Here is a 25,464-nt window from a genome sequence, read left to right on the forward strand (position 1 = left end):
CTTAACACTTCGACTCCGTACGCCTCACTGCTTTTTTGTGACACAGTTTTCTTTTTTTCCTCAAGAATCCCATTTTTATCGTTAACTTATGCAGAAAATGTAATTAATAAAAATGTTCTAGCTTGTTTCTGGCTCTCTGACAACGCGCGTTCCATTCTAAGGGTTGACAATACCATTCTGCTTAAAGCCGGACAGTCAGTTAACATTGGTGGCCGTTATTTCTTTGTCGGCTTACTCGTCGAAAGAAATTCACGGCATCACCTTCGCCAAGCAAAAAGAAAAAAGAAAGGCTTGTTTTTATTCTTACTTGCATTTCGAGCACTCATTCGTAAGTACACCGTCGTTTTCATGTACATGTAGTTTTCATGTGAGTTAATGGTCCATGCCCATTCTGTGCGATTGGCAAAGAACTAGGCAGTTCAGAATAAAATATTTGTTCCTTTTCGTTTTGAAATGTCTTGACGAAATCTCCGCGTGGCCACAAGCAGCCGACAACATCTTGACATCTGACGAAGCATAAGCAACGAAAAAGAAAGCCCGTCAAGCCCGTGCGCTCACGTGAATTTCATGAGCGTGGCCGCCCATTCTCACACGTAAGAGTCGGGCTTCGAATATACGAACCGGTCCTTGTGAACAAGATGGACGCCGGCGTCAATCAGATGGACGTGCACGAGACCTGCGCAGCGCCGAACCCCGACGTCACGGCCAACAACCACCCCCACGCCGATGCCGTCGCAAAGGATGGCAGCAGTGACAAGGTCGCAAGCAAGGCACAGGAAGACTTAAGTCCCGACGATCTCAAGATGGCCGCCGTAGACGCGAGCAAGTCTGTTTTCCTGATAGGCACATCCGTAACCCTACTCGTGGTCATCGTGCTCTCCATGATGTTTGTGTTTCTAGACAGAACGCGCGTGATCCCGCTGCAGGAGAAGAGCACGTTCTGCTGCGACGCGGAGGCTCGCCAAGTCATCGCCAGCCTAAACACAAGCCTGAACCCCTGCGAGGACTTCTATCAGCACGTCTGCATGAGGGCAGGCGACATCGAGTCCACCTACGTGTCGCCCATGTTCAAGGTGGCCGTCTACTGGAAGGAGGTCGAGATGATGGGACCCGGAGGCACGCCTGCTGGTCTTCTCATTTCGGCTATCAGGCCCACAGCGCCACCGGGACAGCTGATGGAGCAAACGGACGTGGGAAACTTCACGAAAGCCATACTGAGCGTGTTCGGACGTGAACTGAAGTCTGCCCGCAGCGCGCCCGCCATGGTAGAGTTTCTGGCCGAGCTGAGCGTGGTCTACCGGGTACCCGCCGTGGTGTCTCTCGGCTTTTCGGCCAGAGAGTCCGAAGTCCCCGGAACAGTTCTCCTGCTCGAGCGCCAGACCAGTTGCTTCCCGGAGAGTGGCCCAGGACCCTCGGCTCAAAAGGCGCTGCGTCTCTTCAACGCCGCGCTTGAAACGGAAGTAACGTTCGAGCAGCTCGTGGCATTCGCGAAGACAGTTGCAGCGATACGTTCCAGGAAGCAAACGGAGTCCACACGCGACGTCAGACATGTCGAGAGTGCGCCGTTTCAAGGTATCTCTCAGCACCAGTGGGCCGACATCCTCAAGCGGTTTGTCTTCCCCGTGCACCCCGAAGTGAAGCACTTAATCATAAGGCCCGAGGAAGGTTTGTCGGAGATTGTGGGCGAGTTGTCCAAGCCGGACAACCATCCCGCAAGCTTGGCGTATGCAGTGATATGCGCTGCCAGGAGGGCGTCCATGGACGTCACAGACGCCATCTTCGACTACCACAACAGGCTCTCCCTGTGTCTCCCCAACAAGCTGCAGCTGTGCGCGCTCGAAGACATCGTGAAAGCCCAGATTGTCTCGAACGCCAATGACGACGCCCTCCTACGCGAAATGATGGCTCGCGTGCGTGACGCCGTCTTGAGGGACGCGCTCTTGTCCCACATATTCCGCGGCAAGGACCGAGAGCTGGTGACCGCTGAACTGCGGAGGCTGAAGCTGATGCTCCCCAAGGACACCACGGGGGCCGCCAACGTGCCTCTGCCGGGGACAGTGAAATCGAAGAGCCTGGCGTTGACCGTACTGCGGGCTCGCTCGTACATCTTCGACATAGCGCGAACCAAGGTGCAGCAGAACATTCCGAGCCGCGATTTCCTGTCCGAAGTGCGTGTGAAGAGGCGAGACGACGTGCTGTACGTGCCGACCAACCTCTACGTGCAGCTGAGGTTTCTCTCGCAAGAAAAGCGCTTCCTGGCGCTGCCCATTGTGGGAGTGAGCATGGCATCCGAGATGTGGTCTTTCCTCCTCGAAAGCACGGCCTGGTCCAACGACACGCAGGGAAACATCGCGTCCTTCTACGCCTGCTTTCGGAACTCGTACTTCGGCAGCAGGGACGACGGTGGCATGTCCACTGACATGGCTCATACAGCGCTGGGACTGGTGTCAGCGCAGAACTCGGCAGACAAATCGGAATGGGGCTCTCCGCATAGAATTGACTCTACAGGCATCACGCAGCAGCAGCTCTTTTACTACCTCTTCGTTTACAATCAGTGTTCGCTGGTGCCGATGGAGAAGCCCGGACCCGCGCTTAATGTGGCTCTCAGAAATGACCCCGAGTTTAGGCACACATTCAGATGCGAAGCAAGGTCTGGCATGTCACAGCGCGTGGCTTGCATGACTTAGGGGAGTCGCTTGTCTCCACTGACCCAGTTAGCCGTGCCCCTCGCTACTTTCAGCTGTGTTTTAAGCCACTTTACGAGTGCCCGCTAAAATAAGAACGGGCATCACCACCACGTGTTGTAACTGTATCTTTCTCGTTTACTATACGACGTGCTCTCTTGCTCATTTCCATTTTGATTTAGAGCTCATAAAGGTAAGAACTCATCGTAATCGTTATCCCTGTTTAAAACAAAAAAAGCAACAGTTACTTCAGAGCATCTACACACGTTCGCTTTCCATGAAGCACCATTTTGTTCTATTGGGAAAGAAGAGTAACAGAAGTGTTTGAGGAATGATGAACTACGAGCGCTTCAGGCTACAATGCCCAAAATCAACTTTAGCTGTCTGTGCTACGGTATGTAAAGTGCCGTCACATTTAGGGGACAGTATACTGAAAAGTAGGGCTCCTTAGATTGCATTAATTATTTGTATTGCACGCTTCCTGAAGCAGTGTTAGCACCACGAGCGAAAGGAACGCGCGTTCTTGGGGAGCCTGGTCAAATTCGCGCAGGTTGCCCTCCAACCCTTAATTCCCAAAACCGGCGCATTCCGATGCTGCGCCCCACGTAGTCTCAATGCAGCGTTTCTAGCTTTAGTGCGTGATCATACTATTTGATTCGTTCTTTTCTAGTGCAATTTTATTCGCCTTAACTCCCCCACGTACGCCATATTGTTTGTTCACATGAAATGCTTGTAAAGAAGTGAAACTTGCTTCAACTCTGTCTGCAAAGATTCCAGGGTGTCATTTTAGGAGGGCTTCGCTCAAATCTGAGGACCTTTCTCCACCAGAACCATTCTGTTTGAAGGAAGCGGAGTCGTGGCAAAATAGGCCTAACATGGCACTTGACATCAAAACGATTCTAGCGAGACGCCAGCCGTCTAGCCATTCGCCGTGGTGATTCGCAATTTCTTCATAACGCTGAACCACCGAGAGTCCTGCGCGTCGCCCTTCATCTTTTATACGGTAAAAGAAGAAGAATAGACAGAGGTAGCAGTTGGTTCCACGCACATTGACCCGAATGCGCTCTTCTTGAGGGACCTGAACTTGCCACGGGAGCCCTTTAAAAGCTCCCGAGGCCAGCGAGCATCGGTGAGCGGCGTAACCTTCGCCGAGGAGGTCGGAGCTCAATCGGCGCTTTCTTGAGCGAACCCCAAAGGTGCTGTAAAAGGTGAGACGTAAAAGAAAACGCGCACCCTCGGCTTCCACCCGCCGTTTCTCCTCAACGCCCCGACGGGGCCTCCAGCGAGGCGTAAAAGAAAGTGGCCCTCGTTTACCATCTCTGCTTTCTTGATTGTTTGTTTGCTCGTTTGTTCGTATTGTTTGTTCATTGACTTGTTTGCTTGTTTGCTTGTCCCTTCTCGCGTGGACCTCCTCTGCGTCCTGCTCCAGCGTTTCGAGAGTTTCGACGCGCAGACGCTGTTTCTGCCTCGGTCGTAGCAACTAGACCAGGACGCCCGTTTATCGGAATGCCTTTCCACGCGCTCGAAGGATGCGTCTCGAAAGAGCCGCGTACGGTAGACCAAGCGGAACTGTTAGAGTGAGCCGTGCTTGGCACGAGTAACGCATATATCTTAAAACCATGAAAGCGTTTATTCAGTAACATTCCGCTCTCCGTTTTCATATACGGCCACTGCAGGCGCACGGCTGCTTATCCTGTGGTCTTCGATTCCCCTCGTCTTGACGGCCACACTGCTTCTAGAACGTACGCGCGCGGGTCCCGATTTGCCCCGTACGAGGGAGGCCGAGATATTTATGCGCCGTAAAGTTCCGTTCCTCGCTACCGATCTATCTACCCCACCACCCCTCCGAATCTCTTCTCGGCTGTAACGTGTGTATGGAGGTCTGAATTCGCGGGAAGAATAAAATTCCACAAATAAGCGGTTTTATGAGCTCGCTTTTCCGACAGTGATCGGCGCTTTACGTCCGAACGCGCGCAGTTTCACCGGGCTTAGCTCGTTCTACCTATGCCCCGCTATGCTCGGTCGCATTGCGACGAAGCACCCCTCGAGTTATGCACTGAAATTCATGACTTTCGCATATCTTTGAAACTCTATAAAATAAAATAATAATACGTGTCATGTTTAAATATTTGCAAGGCGCTCCCATTCTTTAGGATGCACATTCTTGTGCATCACTGCCGCATCTCTGGCAGTTTGCAAATGGCGAAGGAGAGTTTGCGCTTTATACGAAGCACTATGAGTGCGAACGAATACCCACAGTGCGGCCCATAACATTTGTGTTTACTCGTAGAGTTAAAAATTAGGATTTTGATGCGCACGGAATAAGCGTGCTTTGCGCAAAATATTTCAAAGATGCTGCAACAGTGTCCCGTGTATCAAACGGTGTACATTTTCGCCGCAGTAGCACCGTTTCTATTGTCACGCAAGTCTCGACATAAGCTCTCCCGTGCATGAAAACGTAACTAGCTCGTGTCGTTGATTGTTTCAAGAATGGTGCTTCAAAGTATAACACGTACCAGTGACGAGCGGAATGAAAATGTGGTTTGCCTTCAGTGGGCATCAGCGAAACCAATAACAACTTAATGTGAGCGACAACACACGGCTCACACACGTATGAAGGTAAGCGGAGGCAGGGACCACACCGCAACGTTGTGATCTCTGTCTCTGTTGCCGTCTTCATGTTGGCAGTTTTTTTTTAGTTAAAAATGGACAAAAAAAAACAAGTCTCTTTGTAGTCAGAGGAAGGCGGGTTCCCGTACGCTGCACTTGTGCTTCAATCTGTGCTCGCAAGATGCCAGTGGTGGCTCTCCGCTAACCCGCCAATGTTTGTTTCAGTCTCCTTTCATATAGCATGAATCTAGCTGTCGCCCTTTATTTCCTGCTGCTGTTCGGTGAGATATACGGCCCGTGTATCGTGGTAAATCGTTTGGCACGTTGTAGATGATGACGCGTAGGAGCACGTTGTCGTTTTGTCTGCTTCACAATTTCACCAGAGCATCGAGCTTGTTTACAGCGAAGTTGGTTATGGCTAGGTTTCCGTGGAGTTACCATGTGTGCGAGCAAAAGACTATCATCATCAGCAATGGATCGTGCCACTGCTCGCGCGTTTGTCTCCGTCGTCGTCTTCTTCCACAGCTGGCTCCGTTGCCGGTCGTTAAGCCAGCGTTTCCATACATGCCCCTCCATCTGCGAAGGCACTGACGGTACTGGCCCACTGCCAGTCGGTGCGATGATTTCGGTCTCGAATTCTTTGCCTCAATATACCGCGAAATGCAAACACGGATTTTACATAACGGATGCGTATAACGAATGTATCAAACGAATGAACGTGAATGTACAAAAATAAATGTGCGTGCGCGCTTTTCGTGGCGGTGACCACCAATCAAGACAATAAATGCGTTCGTACCTTCGTTCAAAACTCCGTGTCACCTCTTTGTCGTGTGCTAAACACCTTCGCCGGTGATCGCCCTTCACAGAGTGAAATGGTTCGGGATGTTTCTTTTCTTTTCAGCCGAGAAGCAACATTGCGTATATGTTTTTTAAACGTGCACCAATATAAAAGATCCAGCTATCTCTTCTTTACATTTCCTAGGTGTCCAACCGTGTTATCTCTCGATACAGGCGACTATGAGCGTTACTTTCCTTTACATCACTTTACTTTCTCTATTGTTTTTGGCAAAAGGAAAAACAAGCAGTGACAACGTCATGAATAAGCATGCGTAGAGAGGACATCGAAACATCTGATGTTGTAGACAGAGTCAGATGCAATATTTCCTCAAAATGTCCCGGACATCACTTTACAAAGTCAGGCCGCGGTTTTATTCCACTGACGGCGTCGAAGTAGCTAAGAACCAACCAAGCATGCAGCCTCGTTTCGCGCCTGCGGAAAACGCGACGCCAGAGTACATTTTGGACGCCTGGGTGGGCTCGAACCAAACCATGAGAGAGAGAGAGAGAGAGCGAGCTTTAAACTTTCTGGCACCTACGGCCGAGCGGTGAAGTTCGCGAAGAAATCTAGGCGTGGGTCATGCTTCCCTGAGCAACGTTGCTTCAGGGCATAGATATCCCGACAAGAAAATAAAAAAAACAGTGCTGAAGTTTTTCGAGAATATACTACAAGCAGGGAATGAAAAAAAAAACACGAAAAAGAAGAACAGCATTATTACATAATTTTCACGCGGTCGTCTTTCTTGACTGAACAGATTAGTATTGGCGTCTTGTTTAAATAGCCGTTCGAATCTTGTGTCGTCTCCTGTATGCATAAGATATCAAATGCGTGGCCGCTGATTATATTAGGTGCGCGAAACTTGACCCTTATCATTACTTTAGTGGCGAGAAAGAAAAAAATAGACGGCAAATTATCCGCTTTTAGTTGATACCGGGGTAATTATCAAGTAAATAAAGCGATATAAAGGTGACCTTTTTTAGCCGTAAAGTTAGTATGATGATACTAATCCGACTACCAGTGAAGTGCGCAAGAGCAGAAGACCGAAACAAGGAAATGAATCATGACGGCAAAGCGTTGCTTACGTTATTCAACATCCTCCACCGGAAAAACCTATACTGCGTGGGTGACATTTGTTTCTTTTTTCTTTCTGGATGGAAGGGCGATATAAATCGAATGCTTTATTAGTGTCTATTTTATCATTGCTCGCTACATATGTTAGATGGTCTGTTTAGAGAATATGGGATTTACGTATGTCACATATCAACGTTGGGAATTACCCGCTGCAACACCTCACAGCAACCCGCAGGGTGTAACTGACGCAGGGTATAATTGATAAGTGTGTATGGGGCGGGGTTGGCGAGGTTGCGCGTTAATTTTGACCCTACGGTGTTCTTGAGTGTTCCTCTAAAATCAGGTACACACGCGTTTTTGCATTCCGCACCACATAGCTGGATTACTACAGGGCCACTGAGCACGTGACTAGGGGAGCCTGGGGCCATCGGGTAATTGTGACGCATCCTAGCCAGAGCTCCGGCGTTAGGGAGAATGAAGACATACATTTTGCGCACGCTCCGTAGTTCTTGTGCTTTGACGGATGCAGAACGGACAGCAGCGAACGGCTGCATGTGAACCCTGGCAACGTGCGTCCAAAAAAGTTTTGAGCAGTGGCATGTATCACACCCGCGATAAACGAGCATTATCGAAAAATGCGCTCAGACATCAATAAAAAAAAGTTACGAACCGTTCGTTCCCTTACCGGAAAAGGGGGGTAAGCGAAGCTCGTCCTGCGTGCACCTGACCTTCGTCACAGTTAAGTAACCCACAGGTAACGGTGCCGGATTGCTTTGTCCTCCCGCTCCCTTAGCTCGGAATCTTCTCGTTGCTGTCGGATTGTCTGGGCTCGGCTTGCTCCAAAGGCGCGTTTGTAGCCCGACGTTATCAGTTCGCGGGCGAGCGTCGTTAGACGACGGGCACGTCGGAGTGCTTTGGCCGCGTCCGGTTACGTTGGCGGCGCCAGTGCGTCGAACCCTGTTGTTCTCGCCATCGTGACGTAACGTGTGCGCGCGCTCACGCTACGTCGGACTCTGTTTAGGCCTCAACGGTTGTATTGGCGCGCCGACGGCGAGCCCTTTGACGGGCGAGTTCTCGCCGCCGCTCATCGAACGCTGCCTGCTCTTCGGGGGAACGCACAACGCGTAGCCGTCCCATCCTTTTTACGAGAATGAACTGAACGGATGAGAAGCCGGCGCAACACGCGCGACACCCTTTCCTGCTCTTCCCTCCCCGGCGGAAGGAAAACAGTTCTGATTGGTTGCGGAATCCTTGGTAATGGCTCACGCTCCGGCGCCCGCGCAGCTATCAACTCATGAAACCACCCTTTCCCGCAGCTCCTCTACTCGGTGTTAATGCGTCACCACGACAACGCCGCTTGTGTGCCAATATAAGCTGCGCATGAAAAAAGACAGCTAAATTCGATGATTCCTTTGGGTCTGAACTCATTTACGACAGCAAGATTCTCCCCCAGTGAAGAACGCCATCTTGTTTTCACTTGCTTCCTTGTTCCTCAAAGCGTTGCGCTCACCTACTTTACAGGCGAATGGTTAAAAAGCTACTAGCTCACTCACTCACTCACTCACTCACTCAAAAAAAGAAACAAACAAACAAAAGATTGGAAAGGTCATGACAAACACTTTTGCCGATATTTCTCCCACTAATCACACGTGCCACAGCTTATCTATTTGTTATTTAACGTTGCCCCACTGGAGAAGCGTCGCACGACCCGAACGTTCCGCATTTTGATTGACGTATTTACTCTGAGAGGTAACTTGCAAGGAAGTCGAATGAACGATTCAACCCATAAATTAGTAAAGGCAAGGCGCAGAAGACCAGGACTCAAGAAGAAGTACACAAACGACAGGACTGGCGCCTGTCGTTTGTGTTCTTCTTCTTGAGTCCTGGTCTTCTGCGCCTTGCCTTTACTAATTCAAGCATGAACCAACTAGCCCAAGCAAGAGTTTTACTCAACCCACAAAAGGAGGCGTGTTCATTGCTGAGCGAGGTACATGTAAGTGGTGCGAATGCTTTAGAAAAACAAACAAAAACTAACGTTCTTGCGTGGCCTGTGGTGAGGCTACTACTTTGTGTCACGTGCTCTGGGAGTGCAGGTCGTTGGGCCCGAAGTTCACCAAGGAAGAGTGAGACGCGCTCCTGTGAAGTCCCGTCTTTCAAGATCAAATCCTGGCCGTCCAGCGCACCTGCGATCGGGCCGGCAGGCTAGACCTGTCAGACCCGTCGTGGGATCAGCTGGCTGCGCGTTTTACCACGTTTTGCTGGACCCAATAAAAGTTTACTCCACTCACTCACTCACTCACTCACTCACTCACTCACTCACTCACTCACTCACTCACTCACTCACTCACTCACTCACTCACTCACTCACTCACTCACTCACTCACTCACTCACTCACTCACTCACTCACTCACTCACTCACTCACTCACTCACTCACTCACTCACTCACTCACTCACTCACTCACTCACTCACTCACTCAAAGAAGAACGTTGCAGACACTCACAGATACGTATCGTCTCATGCCTCAGCTAGCCCGCCTGACAGACAGGTGCACTCCTTGTCAACTACTAATTCGCTCGCTCACCGTTTTGGAATGCTAGTTTTGCGCGAACGAGAACGATGACACGACAAGTGCACGTGAACACTCGGACACGGCTTCCAAGTTCCAAGTATGAAACCTTCCCGTCTTGTTTTCACTACACCAGTGTTTCAAGATTGCGTCTCAACAAGCCTGCATCGCAAACCTAGTCCAGCACGAACGCGTGCTCGCAGCCATAGGCACACATTCGCACGCGTGCTTGCACATACGCGCCCACATAATACACGCAACCCTTATTTATGAAAACGCAGAGAGAGAGAGAGAGATCGCTGGGGAAGCACCTACCAAGCCGAAAAGAGAAAGATGCGTTGCAGGGCAAATTTGCTTCAGCTTTTACGTAATAGCGTTCTAGACGCGTTTGCATCTCCACGCTATCGCTGAAAAAAAAAAGAGAGACAACTAGCAATGAATGCGATAAGCAAGGGGAAAAAAAAGCAAGTCACCGGATTTGAAAGGACGAATGTGAGAAGGCTTGAGTAACCCGTCTCGCTAGGTGGCGTTGAACGCCTGTCGAGGGCGTTACTAGTGGGGAAAGCGGCCGCGGGCTGGCGGAACACACCTTCTTATCGGCGTGGCACAGCCCGCGAAATTAGGGCGTGCTTCGAGAGCGAAATGGGGGCCCCCTTTCCGCTCTTTTATTTCTACGGCTCTCGAAACACGCGATCGCTGCGCCGGTGTTTGCGCGGTGCCTGCGTAATCGAGTGGTGAAAAGCCCTTCCCGAGTTTCTTTTATCCTACGCGCCGCGCGGGTGCGTCGCCAGAGAGCGAGGAGTAGCGGAGTTTTGTTGTGCAATGTGTTTGTAAATGATTATTTCGGTGATTGTAACGTCGTTCTCCCGTTTCTTCTTTCTTCTGAAGCAGCGACCAACCTTCTTCACTTTTGCAATTCGGCAGCAAACAAGCTTTTTTATTAAATGATGAGGAGGCGTTACCAAATTCGCAATAAAAGAAAATAGCTCAGATAAGATGTCTGAAGCATCTGGAAACTTCGTTTTCACAGCCGAGTGTCGTCTGCACATTCGCTTCACGGTTGAATTTGTGATGCTAGTAGAAAAGGCCTTTTGTCGCGAGACCTGACGGCTGCGGATGTGGCGACGAAAAACGGCTACCTGGATTCGACAAACTGTTACCGGGTAGACAGTGGTCTTTATTTCGAGCGGAAACAGCGCGATACCATGTACGCCGTAGCTCAACAGCGAACTCTACAGTTCTCTATAATTGCTGCCAAGGAGGACTGATCGTCTTAGTGGGTAGGTGAATATTCGAAGTTTCGAATACGAATCGAATGTTACACTCAAACTAGTTGTCTTCGCATTCGAGAGGAAAACATTCTATATTTTCTTATAACCGAAAGTAACCAATTGTTTAAAACTACTAACTGTTAATATCCGGGTTACTACGTGCTCCGACTGATAAAGAAGATATCGCAAAATTATCAGAAGTGAAACAACTACAGAAATTTTCGAAGTAAGGCAGGAACAATATTAAGTTATACAGAGTATATTATATTAGATTCTCAGGTTATTACTTGCTGAAACCACGGTCTGATTAGGAGGCACGCGCCTTAGTGGGAGACTTTGCAAAAACTTTGACCACCTCGAGTTCCTTAAGGTGCACCTCAATCTACGTTCGTGAGCATTTGTTGCATTTCGCCCCCATCGAAATGCCACCGCCACGGATGGAATCACACCCGTGACCTTAAGCTAAGTAGAGCAACGCCATCATCACTGGCCTAATGCACCGCGTGTATGGTATGGTATGGTATGGTATGGTATGGTAAACGTTAATGAAGTCCTGTAGATTGTGAGTATTCACGAAGCGGGCCGCTCCCACGTGGGAACAGGAAGGCCCAGCCTCTCGGCCGCATCGTGGGCCTGCTGGACAGCCCAGAGTAGGTCAGCCAGAAGAGGGCTGCGAAGAACCACCTCCCATCTGGCCGAGCTGTTAGCGATGATACCGCCGAAGGGGATTTGTGATCCCAGTTGGCCTTTACAGACAGACCTCGCGTTAAAGGTCGGGTATGCGATGTGCCGTGCGAAAGGCATGATTGGTGTTGCACCATGGCGCCGGGTGTATGACTCATGCAAATTCAGTTTCGCGGGGGAAGCCTACATCGCAACCTGGGAGGCATGCTTGTGGTCTGCCATTTAGTGTTTTTGGCAGTGTAGTCATATAGCGTTTTTATATATAACACTACCACAAGTAATGTTTTTACAGAGAAGCTGTATATGGCTAGCGGATCCCTCCGTCCGCTCATCCGTCCGTCTATCTGTCGGTCACCTGTGCGCCGAAAACTCCTCCGGCACAACCCCATGCGCATGCGCGAACATAAAGAGAGAGAAAAAGAGGCGCGTGATTAGCCAACACCACCTAGGTAGCACTAGGCTTATTTACTCCGATCCATGACGTCACGCAACCTGGCCCGAAATTTCCGTTGACAAGGCTGGCGTGATGAAGCGGTGACGTCAAAATCACTGTTGACTACTCGGGAGCATCGCCATTAGATTCTGCGTCATTCGGGCCAGGTAACATGACGTCATGGGCCGGAATTGAAAGGCTTTTTGCTATCTAGATGGTGTTGGATTAGCTGCGCCAGTATTGACGTCGTTGCTCTACGTCGCAGCCGAGTGCGCGCGCCGCAGTTTCTCACCGCCTCCGATATATGTAGGTCACGCGTCGTACGTACTCCTGAGCAGCAGGCAGCTTTCGATCAGCAACGCCGCGAGCAGAACGGGGAAGGAGCTCGTTTACTCCGTGGCGATGCTGCAGCCCGGACACGAGAACAGGCTCACGCAGCCAAGCGCAAGCAGCAACTTCGTACCGAGGATCGGGCAGCCTACCAAGTCGTTAAGAATGCCGCCAGAACGGATCCTAAGCAAAGCATAGTTGGCAAATTGATGTCTCATACTTGCCGAAACAGCTCGATAACGCTATAGCACCACAGAAAAATGTTTATTTCACGCAAATAAATTCATGCTCCATAGCCGCTCTCAGTGCCTAGTGCCAGAGCGATCGATGTGCAGCCATCTTCTATTCCTTTCGGAACGGGTCAGCCTCCTCCTATTCAGAAACAAATTTAGTATTGTTCGGCATATTGATCCGTCCTTAACGCATATACGCCACTTTAACGCTATGTAGTTTCGCGCTTTTGTGACGTCGCGTGACAGACAGGCAAAGTGGGCGCAGCCCGAAAACGTTTGATCAATGGCAGAGTATTATGGCGAAAAAGCATCGAATGAGAAATAATTATTTTTATTTCGTTTGGTTCAATCATGCATAATCAGTGTGCACGCATCGTATCAGATGGAGCGTTTTTGCGGTTTTCGTGACGTAGCGTAAGAGACAGGTGAAGGGGGAAGAATTTTTTGACCAATCATGGAGGGCTGATCGCAGAATTGCAATAGCAAAGTCTGGAATAGATTTACGTTATAGCGCCGTATAAAGGCTCACTCACCTTAGGCCAACATGACACCGATTTCGGTCTGCCGACTGTCGGCGACAGCGTTTTTTCCTTGGTGTCGGCGCCTCTGTCACACTTTACCGATGCGGAACAATGTGCCGACCGTCGGCACATTGTTCGGCGTCGGCAAAGGCGCCGACAGTCGGCAGACCGGCATCGGTGTTGGGTCGGCCTACTATGAGTGAGTCTTTAGTGGCGATCAACTGATACAAATGTCAAGCTTTTTGAGCTCAAAACATGCATGACAAAGTAAAAAGCGCAAGAAGTCCTATACGTAAAAACCAGGTTACGTAGAACGCGCTGTGAGAAACTGTTTTATTGGGCATGAATAACGAGCAGAAACGGTTTCAGTTCTAGAACTCGGTCTATACTGAACTTCAGGCGAAATGTTCAACCAACCACACAGTTGGTCCAAGCACTAGCAGTCACTAATGATACACTAATAATTTCCGGGATTCACCATTTAGAGATTGATGCGGAGAAATTTTAGCAGCGGATGCGATTCATATTACTCACTTTTATTACTTTTATCATGCTTTGCTTTCGTCAAAAGAAGCTCACATTGACATGTCCAAGTTGTATGAATTGATCGTTCTCTCTCCTCTTTTCTATCGCTTCCTTACGCGACATAAGGCTTCCAGCACGCTAACCACCACGCCCCTACTACACTTGGCCCAGCAATTCCCAGATGGCCAAAAGGCCCTCAGGGCTTGCGTGGAAGGGAACTTCGGAGCAGCAGCAGCAGCCGCAAACGCAAATTAGCGCTTTTGCAGCCCAGGCAGAAAAAAAAAAATTACGCCACAGAACCTTCGCTTCTCTTCCCTTCAAGCAGAAATGTGTAGCAGGAAGAGCATGTGTTGCCCTTCCCAGCCAAATCACGCCGGGTTATCCACGCAACACCCCGCTCGCGTCAGGCCCTCCAGTGGAACGCAAACAAACAAACATACAAGGCGAGAGACACACGGCGGGGCCATCTTTCGCCACGGTGGCGTTTGCATAATAACCGCCGCCGAGGAAACCGCAGGCATCCGAGTGCGAACCGTGCGCGTAAACGGAACACGGGGTTGGGAAGAATGCCGAGCCACGGTTCGAATCACGCCCATCAGAGAGGCAGAACCGGCTTTTCACCTGCACGCACGTTCGCGTCGCTGGCTCGTTTCGCGCTGCGGACTGCGGCGATCGAAGGTGCTGGCTGCTGCCGCCGCCGCACCGTTTCCACGGTTCGACGCGTTGCCCGACCCTAATGAATTGTAACGCGGTCATGCCCGCTTCCACTTTCGTTCCGATCCCTTTGAGTGCGCAGTCGCGGCTACACCAGCAGCTCGAGCGGCCGCCTGATGTGGCGTGCGATGGCCACGAACTGATGTTTGTTGTTTGCATGATGTTTGTATGTTGTATATGTTTGAACGGAAGTTGTATAGCTGTCTGTGTGAGACAGTGGTTCGAGCGGAGATTTTTTTTCGCGAGCCCCTGGGTTTGGTTGCGGGCGCCCCGATGCACAAGCCGTGTGCGGAATCGGAAAAGAAAGCCCGAATCTCAGCACTGTCCGAATTCGGGCAGGCAGGAATGGTTATTCAGGACAGATCAGTTTAACGATTTTTGTTCGTGCTTTTTCTGTTAACGCTGGACGGACGTGCTGCATCTCTGTATTGGTGTTTTATTTATGCGCGTGATAGCAAAGCGCGTGTTTGAGTTACTGCTGAATGGGCTTGTTTTAATCCACGTCATGTTTTCACTCATGCCGCAATGTATAGCTTAGGAGAGGGGGGGGGGGGTTACGTTATTTTTTTTTATACATCTACAATTTCGTTTCAGTTATGCAATAAACCACGAGAGAGAGAGAGAGAGAGAGAGAGAATTTAATATCGGGAAAAAGAGGGCTCAGCCTGAGCTAGTATGTTCCGTCGTGTTACTGTGATCAGGGGAAGGTGGAAAGAGAACAAATAATGACGATAAAAACGATGATGATGCGAAGAGGAAGAAGGGATGGGTATATATAGTAATCACGTACCACAATGTTTTTTTCAAAGGCTGCGGAATGAATCAAAGAAGCACCCGGCAAAATAGTCATGACAATGAACAAAGCACAAATAACGAAAAAGACTCAAATACGCATGGAGCTGTTCGTTTGTAATACCAAAAGTATGATATCATCTGAGGTACTGCAGTAAATTGCACAGGTGAGTCCTGGCATCTTTCGTAGGTGCAAAATTTACCAATGTTATCATAAAGTTGCGGTAATTCGAGTAGTTAAACATTTATTAAGTGATCGGAAACTAAAACATCGTATAAACATTAGAGTCTCATCTCGCTCTTACAGCAAATTGTAACGGAACCTGGAAGACGACTGTGACTTATTCTGGGGCCTAACGAGGCGCAGGCAATGTGGATTCTGTTTGTAGTATTTTTAGTTCATAATGTCATATAGCATTAAGAGCCTGGGAGGAGCCGATAACGTAACATCGATCCATCTAAAATCGGAAGGGAGACCTGTCTCTTTAGAAGATCGATCTGCATGGAGAACCTGCAGCACGTGCAAATCTACTTTTACAAGAAAACTGAAAGTTCAGTTTCTCCCTCCTAAATCCTTTTCTGCGGTAAAAGTATAACGATTATCAGATAGAAACGGCCGCGAGATTCATTCTCACGTTTTTCAGTTGTCTATAAATAAAGTAACCTTGAGTACGTTCAACCTACTTTGGCCTTGCATAGTGCTAGTAGTGGCACTGATATAGTCATGCGTTAGCAGGTATGCCTCCTTTAGGACTGAATTCAGTCCGCCAGCATCAACGGGAGCATCACATTACCCTTCAATTTTATGTACGCGTCCCCATAAAATTCTACGCAGGTGAAAACCCACATCTTTCTACGCCCAACCATGGCACTCCTTTTCATGGTCATTTAATTCGTACTGCTCGCCTCTATCTGCCTTTGATTCATACTTTACAATCACCTGATTGTTTTGGACGCATCTAACTTATTGCCTATGTGCTTCAGGCAACATTCTCACCAGCTGCTGCAGAAGCTCATGGTCACTGCGTACACAAGTAATGGCTTCGATATTGCCTTGTTTTGCTTTTATGTCCCTAGCTATTCAAGCAACGCGCGCCCCAATTATTGCCATCATTTGGCACACCGGTAAGCTGCATGCTGCGCTTGCTGCTGCCGTAATAACCATCTGATTTACACCTATAACTTCTAATGTGAAGGCTATAACCTGCAAAACGTGGGAAACGACAGAAGTGGGCTTCTCCGCAGAAATACTCTTATTGCGGGGAAGCGAGGGTCGTTAACTAGTGCACGCGCCAATGGTCGTCTTCTGAGCGCGCCTCAACTGCCGTATCTGCACAAATCGAACCGTTTCTTTTTCTAAACACCCACGATGAATATAGTTCTGGAGCGCTGTCATAACCGAGCACAACGGAGCACTGCTTAGACTGAGTAAATTTTTTTTTTCACTGTGAGAAAGAGAGGCGCTTTTGGTATCGGAGTGCTGAGATTCTGGAAAGTGCTCCAACCTGAACGGCCTACTTACTACCTGAGGGATATTGCATCGCGTAAACATCGAATCAAGTATGGCATAGTGCCTTTTTTTGGTGTTTTCTCGCGAGCGTTGACCGTGAAGAGATACGTTTCTCCGCCCGCTGCCAAGCGCATACACCTAGCGGGTGACTGACGACGACAACGACGTAATCGATGGAGCCAGTATTTCCGTGCCTCCGCTACTTGCAGACCGTCTTCCCAGAATTTTCATTGGCCACGACTCATTAACGGAGCGCGCTGCAATCATCTCAACCTCCGCAGATCCCCGTGCCCCCTCCCCCAGCCTCCTTCTCCCTCCCTTCCCTCGCACCGATATCTTCACGTCCGTAAAAGCACCTTCGCCAGCGCGCCCTCGCCACCCAAGTCCTGCGCGCCCGTACGAACGAGCCTTTTAAAAACTTCGCTTCATTTGTAACGGCGCTGGCAGATCGCGCGGCTCGCCAGAGCTGACACGGTCTTTACGTACTCCCCCCCCCCCCCCCTTTGAGATTACCTTTCCTCAATCTATTCGCTCCCTGATTTCGCAGGTTCTTTAACGCGCGAACGACGCCGACGCGGTGCCGCGCTCACGCGCAAATGATGCGCGAGATTGCCTCATTTTCTCGGGCTGGACGCCGCCCTAAAGACTCTTCCCGGCCGGGCAGCCGATCCGCCAGCTGCCGCAGCCGGGGCGATGGAAATTCGGCGACGACGGCGAACGGGCGCTACGCGTTCATCCCGCTAGCTTTTCGAGACATCGAGTAAATGGGCGCGCGCGGCCAAGCCGGATTTCACCGCCCAACTTTGTCTTCTATAGCTCCTACGAGCAACCTGTCGGAAGGACGGTAGCGATGCCTTTGTGCTCTTTAATTAATGAAGTGTCGTAGCTTAATGGAAGGTTTCAGGAAGGTGTTACACGGGTACGCCAAACTCTTTGCCGCAACGACTCGTGCGATAGCTGCACTCCGAGATTCGAACGCAGCTATCTTAGGGGATTCTTTTATACATTTTAAAGGTGTTTGGATCCATACCCATAATGTCGTAAAGTAAGAAGAGCCATCAGCAAAGTAATACACACGGCTTCTTTTTAGCTGTGGCGTGGCCCTAGCACTAGGTCTGTGTAGTACGTTGTGGTTACTCTAAACATATCGATCCTAAGCCTCAAACATAAATTTATTATGACTCTGTTTTGTGAAGACGAATCTGCGAGCTCTCGTAGTTAAGCTTCCCGCTGAGTAAACCGCACTTTATTCGCGTGATGATGGAACTTTATTCGGTTGCACGAAATTAACACAGACAAAAAAACTGCCTATCGCAGGGTAGTAGACGGCACATTTACTACAGAACTCACTCCACGTGTTTCTGACGCATATGCATTGTAAGAAAGGCATACATAAATACGGGCTACGGTTTACCATCAGGTAACCGTGAAGACAAAACAACTCGCTTAGCTTTAGGGAAGGCGGAAAGCTTGTGCTTGTCCCTTCATTCGCAAAATAAATTGCCGGTGGGAAGTGGCTGGTTGCTCTACGCTTTGGTCTACGTCATCACATTCGGCACGCATCTTTCGCAGTGCGTTTCACATGTTGCAGTCGCAAAGGGCCTTCCGCAGTACAGTGCAGAAACTGCATCAGTTGCGGCAAAACAAAGAAGGGCCAACCATTTTTCCGCAGCCCATTTTACACAGCATCTAGCGCTTCGCCTGGTAAGTCAGTTTTCGCCGATAAGATTTACGACGCATAGCTCGTGCTCAGTTTCGGCACAACCTGCTCGCTCAAACACATTTCAAACTCTACGCTTGCTGGTTCAAAATTCCCGTCGACTGAAATCAGCATTCGCTCAATTTATTTTTTTACTCCTATTACAGCCAATCTGTTGAAGGTACTTCAACGCAATTTTCTCGCGGTGACGGTGAAAGCCGAAGGTGGTCTGCTGGATAATAAATATAAATCAAAGAATATTCAGCAACCTAGCCTTCGTAGGAAATCCCGAATTTCCGCTTTGAAGTGTAATTATAAATTATTATAAAATAAATGTCGCCTTACGTATACCTAGCTTCAATAGACAACTTTCTTTTTTTTTTTGCGCGGATTGTTTCGATGTCAGTAATGCTTAATTCTCGTTTCTCTCGTCGAGTTTTACCGGTTCCACGTATAAAGCTAGCCAGCAATTTGTACGACCGCGGCTGTGACAGCTGATGGCATGGTCCAGCAGTGCAGCTTGCGTGGAATCATCGAAGCGGCTGTCTGAACAGAGTGTCGGAGATTAAACATCACTAAGAACAGCCAGCAAATAGACCGCTAGTACATCCGATGTGCGCGAGAACTCGCTTAAACAGCTTCACTATCGTTAATGTTTGAGTTGCTCCGATACACATACATCTACGAAGGCTTCTTTTTCTAGCTAGCACAAGCTTGCTTCCTCGATAGCACAAACGAATTTTCGCCTAAGTTCTCTCATTTGCATGTATAACTCCTATTCGATCCGTTAAAACCTACGCTCGTGGAAGATCTCATTACGCATAAGATATGATTGTCGTTGTAAATGACACATTCGCGTTATACATCGAATATAGGCTTTTCGGAACATGCACAAACTCCGCGAGTCTATCCTCCATCTGTACAGTCGATAAGAGATTAACACGCGACCGCGCAGACTTATCCATATGCTGCCTCATGTGAGGCTGTGCTGAAAACCTTTTCACTCGGCTTGATCCTGCCGACTCCCTCGTACTTCTTTTCGCGCGCAGAGGCAACTATTATCGGGGAATCTTAGATCCCTACCCTCTCTGATGACGGAATCCTACGTCGCTTTGAGCTTAGATCAGGCCAACCCATCTGTCAGGTCTGTGGTCCGCATCCTAAGCGGTACACGCGTCCCCCTCCCCCTCCCCACGTGTTGGTAACAAACCGGACTCAGTCTGGTTAACCTCCCTGCCTTACCTTCCTCCCTTTTCTCTCCCTCTCTTTCCGGGGATGCACCCACACCCTCTGTTTAGGTCACATTATCACGCGCCCCGGAATACCCCCGTTTATGCCGTACACCTGGGCGAACTGGCTCACACCACCCCAAGACCTGCGCCGGACTCTGTAACTGCTCCTGAGCCCCCCCCCCCCCCACCCTCACCCCCCCCCCACCCTCGCCCCCCCCCCACCCCCCCGTCCATCACATTCAGGGGACGATCGCGGGCAGCGCGTATTCAGCACCGGGGAGTGCCAGCTCCGCAAGAGGAGACGTCTCGGGCTACAGTCGTCACATAATGAAGTTTTTTCTTCAGCCGGTCAACCAGACAGTTGCGAAGGCGCGCGCAATACTGCCGTACTTTCCTCCACGTCTCGACGCTCCAATGCATTCCTCCTACGCGAGAAGCGTAACACATCAGCCAACGGCATTTTCATATCTGGTTCAGTGCTGACGGCACGATAAACATACTCCACAAATGCGAAGGTGCGTCGCACAGAGAGAGAGAGAAAGAAAGAGAGAAAAGAAAGAAAACGAAGGAGTAGAAGAGCAAAAGAAAGTAAATGCTGCTGCTACGACAGAGCGCACGAAAGCCGCGTAATGACACCGCGGCGATCAACGCCAACAGATGCGCTAGTTTTCACACCTCGCTTTAGCGGCAGCGCTGCTGGGACGAACCACCGTGGCGGGGGCGGCTTTCTCGGCCCGCAATCAAGCGCCAATCTGCGGATCAATGCGAGGGTCATCGCGGTAATGGCGGGCAAACGTCGGATCGAGCGTGACCTTCTTCCCATAGGTGGCGCGCCTGTCTGATGATCGCACGCGCGCGCGAGAATGTAAGCGGGATGGCTTGCATGGCCGCCGTTTTTGGGGCCGTTCGATGGTGCTATGCAGCTTCGACCGGCGTCCGCGGAGGTGTCAAGTGCATTTTTGTTACGGGAAGTTGTCGTTGCTCTCGGAGATAATAGCAAGCTCCCACTGTTTATAGGCACAAAAAATGCTTGATAAGAACGAATGACTATGGGAATACATACGTATGCCTCAAGTATTGAAATCCCCACCGTTCCGCAGTTCCTATACATCTCTAAATAAAGGAAAACATACTTCGTCCTTCTCTTAAGAGGAAGCTTTAGCTCGGGCCCAACTCCGACGCGGCCTATTCAAATACATGTAAAAACGCAAAAACGTTTTTCTGAGATAACCCCTGGACCGATTTTAATGAAATTTGTTGCACTTGAGAGAGAAAGTTAAATTCTAGTGACTGTTGGAAGCGGAATTTTGATTTAGGGCTTGAATTTTGTTAAAAGGATTTTCAAAAATTCAAATGTTTGAAAAAAATAGAAGAACGAAGTTTACAAGCTAATAGCTCTGCATCAAGAACAGATATCGCGATTCTGTAAACGGCATCCATTAGACCATTCAAAGCGGACAAATTTGATATGTCAGTTTACCTCTTACGTGAATTTGTTACGTTGTTTACAAAGGTTCTGCAAAAGTTGTAATTACACATCACTCCATTTTTCGAAGTTCATGTGTAACATATCAATTTTGTCCGCTTTAGATGGGCTATCAGGTACAATTCACAGAATTCCGATATCATTTTTTCTTGCTGAGTTACAGGATTGTAAACTTGATAGTTTCGTTTTCTGAAAATTTGCGTTTTTCGCCAAATTTTTATAAAAATTTGACGACCTAAATCGAAAATTCGAAACCAACAGTCACTAGATTTTAAGCTTTTCTTTTAAATGCAGCAAACCCCGTCAAATTTGGTGCAGTGGTTGCCGAGAAAAACGAATTCTCCTTTTACATGTATTTAGATAGGAGCACCCGAGCTAAAGCTTCCTCTTAAGCCTGTAAGGCAGTGATACCGCTCCTGCGCACACAGACCCATTCGTTGCTCCAAAGGACTGTGCTAGTCCACATAACCAATGTATTATCTCGCTGCAGATGTAGGGGGATTCTGTATATGAACAAGCAAACCATTTATTGCCCCCCGCTCTCCCCTCCCCCCTTCAATCTGGAAACTTCTGCAGTTGCTATAGTTAATATATTGCCATAACGTCTCACGCCAGCAGTTCTTTATCTGCAGAAGAGTACTCATTTGGGCTGGTTGGTTCGTGATTACGAGCAGTAAAACATGCTCTGAACAACAGGACAAGGAGAGGGACGCAGACAACAGCGGTGACTAACAACCAAGTGTCTTTATTCTTTCATTCAGCACATATGTAAACTCCGCCGCTATCTCAAAGCACAGAATTAAGAGAAATTCAGCATTTAAATTGAATTTATGTTGATTCTGTGCTTTGAGATAGCGGCGGAATATATATATGTGCTAACTGAAAGAAGAAACACACTTCGTTGTTAGTCAGCGCTGTTGTCTGTGTCCCTCTCCTTGTCCTGTTGTTTAGCACTGTTTTACTGCTCGTAAGCAGTTCTTAAATTCGTGGACAGTGCAACTCTAGGATTAATGCAAAGAAAGGTCGCACGCAGCAAAGCTCCCGGCACCTTGCCCCCACAAAGAAGATGGCGTGTGCTTCAGTAGAACATCTTTCTGCATGTTTCCCATGAATATATTCGCGTAGAAGAATTATCTCGGAAGAGTGCAAGACCAGGAACACCGTTATAGTCTTTCAGTCTGCAGTGAATATGCGTAGCCACATCTCAAAGCCTAAAAATTGGCGCCGGCTGTCTAGTTATCATGTATGCTACAGACCGTCGTTTCTTTTAGCTGTCTCCTGGGCATGCACAGACTGGCGCGAAAATTTCATATGACACAAATATCTTCACCGGCGCAAGCCAGCTCGTCGTTCTTTGTTAAATATAACAGAGATTAGAGTTATAGCGTACTGGACACTAACGAGGAACGCTTTGCTAGGGGAGCCATGAAACAAACGAAATTAACTCGAAGTCATCGTATACGTGATAGAACCGAAAAATATACATAATGTGCCTTTAATCGTGGGCCGTCTGCACTGTATCTCTCTATTTTAGGGTGCCTGCCCATGACGAAAGGAAACATTTCTCCCGTATCCTGTATCCCGATATGTTTCTGCGGTTGTCAGTGCAGGGTCGAAAATTTGCATGAATTGTTTAGTAGGTAGAAACAGACCTCATAAGGGCAAGGTGTGCCTGCTGAGCATGTGTCGTTAGCAGGACAATCATGCTGCAGCCGAAACTGCAGATACACTAGGTTGCTTGGTTTTCAGACAGTGTTTTTCTTTTTTTTTCTTTTTCGCAAACGTCCTTTAGGTCTATTAAGCGTCCAACCCGGAATGAAAGTATAGAAGTAACAGATACCCAACTGTAAGAATTTCGTCAGAATCAGACCGTCAAGACCTACTTAAGTGATTTACGCTAGAACCTAGCGGTGCATCTGTCGCCCGTCAAACATATTTTTTTTTCGTCAATACGACTCAACTTCAAGAAGTTGTCCGTTTTTCGTCATGAGTATACAGCATGTGCAGCCTCGACAAAGTTAAGCTTTTGCCGGGTTAGCGCTTTCGCTCGGACGAAGCCGATCCGATCCGAGTCCTTATCTCGCTCCCTGTTCGAGGTCCGATCTCTTCCGGTCGCGAACGGGGAAATAACTTCCGGCTTCCTAGCAAGGAAACACGCCGCAGCCGCCGCCACCACTGCCGCCATAACTCAAGGCTGCCCCGAGAACGCTCCCTAAGGTTGCTTCCGCTGAGACGCCACTTCCGCCTCCGCCTCCGGAGATGGCGCTGAACAAACGTGAAGTAAGAACGCCAGCAGAAAGCGGGGGCGTGCGGTATACGAACGGGGAGAAGGTCACAAAGAATGAACGGAAGCCAGCGCGGAGACCGGAAGTAGACTTGAACTGCTCAGCCTTATGTGGGAGCACTTCCCCGTAAAACACGGCCCAGCTGCTTCCCCCAACAATGCCCAACTTGCGTTGTTTCCTGTGCCGAGATGTCGTTTTCGATACGTTCCTACGACTCTCTTTTCTCGCGTGTTCGCTCATTTGTAGCCACCAAAGAAACTGGGGCGAGTGAAAAAATGCGTGTCATCCCTTTCAGCACACGCAGTTTTAAATGATACGCGTCCTACGACTGACGACAACCGAGATCTAGCGGCCTGCGCTTCTAAACCACGCGAGGTTGTTTCTGGAGATCGTAACCTATAGGTCAACAAGATCGCAGAGAGAACGAGCAATTCGTTAATGGGGATTTCTGTGTGGTTGTTTCGATTAAAGTTACTTTTGTTCGTAGCTAAACAGTGCCTTATGCTTTCCTCTCCCGAAAATAGAAATTAAGAAGATAATAGGAAACGTACAAGGATCATCAAATTCTCCAGTGTAGCTCAGAAAATCTTGTTGTTTGACACGAATATGTCGTACTTCAGATTAAGAGGCAGGGGTTTGTTTAAAAAAAAAACACACAGAAGTGATTGGTAACTGAGCCTACGACGCAATAAATGAGTGATGACGCTGCGTACAGCGCTCACGGATTGAAGTAACCGGATAGTGCTAGAAATTACCCTCGGGTTACCTTTATATATAGATAAGTAATTGCCTAAAGCTCCTCGCAACGAGAACGATAAGCACTGTGCGCGCCGAAGATGACATACTGCCGTAGCATGACTACACATCAATCGTCAACTACGTCTTTGCAAGAGTCTATGACCGTACTGGCAAAGCAGTCAATGACGCAGCGGACAAACTAGCTCGCACATTGGGGACGTTAAGCGCATTAACGCGCATTCTGTTCTCACTATAGCTTGCAAACTTTTATTAAAGTTGCTCGAGGTCCTGTGCATTTAACTGAGCGGAAGAAACCCTTTCTGTTGTAAGCGTGCTTCCTGTGTAACGCTTCTCAAGAAGGCTCCAAAATAAGCCGAACACTAAATACTCGCTTACACCTTGTTAGCACAAGCAAGGCCTGCGTACAGAAAACGACATTTTCCTACTGTGCAGAATATGGCACGCTGGACTCACCCGCGCAAAGCCGGACCGAGTGCACACGATATAACAGCAAGACATCCTTCATGGTCATCTCAATCTCGTAAATTAACATTCCTTACTCATTGGCTGCACTATTCGGAGTATGGCCATGTACTGAGCTTTCTTTTACGTGTTGTGCCTTACGGCCATGAAAGATTCCATATCTATGGTGGGAATATTATATATGGAATACCGAGTCTTAACATATGTAACTGTCCCGTGTACCACTTATAAAACAGACGTTCTTGCTTTCTCTCTTCGTTTGCTTTTTAATATTACACAAACTTGAAGAAACTATGGACGATCATAGGTCACGGTAAAAGATAGGGGAAAGAAAACACAAAGTAGCAGAGCAGATGCACAGACATTCAAGTTGCCTTAATCTATAACGCCATCCGCTTCCCGCTTGACCGCTCGTCGAACAAATCGAGGGTCCGATCAGAGCGAGGTTAATGGGCAGCCCGCGCCATTCCCGAACGACGCCGCGCAGAAAGAATTTATCGGGGCCACTGCGAGGCCAGGCACGAGGGGGCACGTAAATCTTTCGAACGAATCAATACGAACCAATCAGGCAAATGAACACGCAGCCACGACCAGAGAGGCTACAGTAGCATCCGCTTTTCGCCGGGAAAAAAACAAGAAGGCTGGTAAGGAAGGGCGAAATATAGAAAATGAATCGTAGTTAGAGAAGCTGCTGAGAAGCTGGAAGTCAAACAAACATGTAGTCGAAGACGCCTGAGCTTCGCTGGGCCATGGCAG

At 48.8% G+C, this 25,464-nt stretch overlaps 1 protein-coding gene across 5 annotated transcripts in view; it reads right to left on the bottom strand.

The window, feature by feature from the left end:
- Window positions 1–25,464, bottom strand: part of LOC139060093 (glutamate receptor ionotropic, kainate 2) — a 636,178-nt gene that overhangs the window by 120,891 nt on the left and 489,823 nt on the right. The window contains exon 1 of one of the 5 annotated variants that reach the window (XM_070538908.1): window positions 7,889–7,994. The exons of the other annotated variants lie outside the window; for them this stretch is intronic. The gene's annotated coding sequence lies outside the window, so the exon portion shown is untranslated. Of the gene's footprint in view, window positions 1–7,888; window positions 7,995–25,464 lie in introns of those variants that run through there. 5 annotated transcript variants of the gene reach the window in all.

The sequence above is a fragment of the Dermacentor albipictus genome, chromosome 5, assembly GCF_038994185.2.
Source record: "Dermacentor albipictus isolate Rhodes 1998 colony chromosome 5, USDA_Dalb.pri_finalv2, whole genome shotgun sequence".
Lineage (NCBI taxonomy): Eukaryota > Metazoa > Arthropoda > Arachnida > Ixodida > Ixodidae > Dermacentor > Dermacentor albipictus.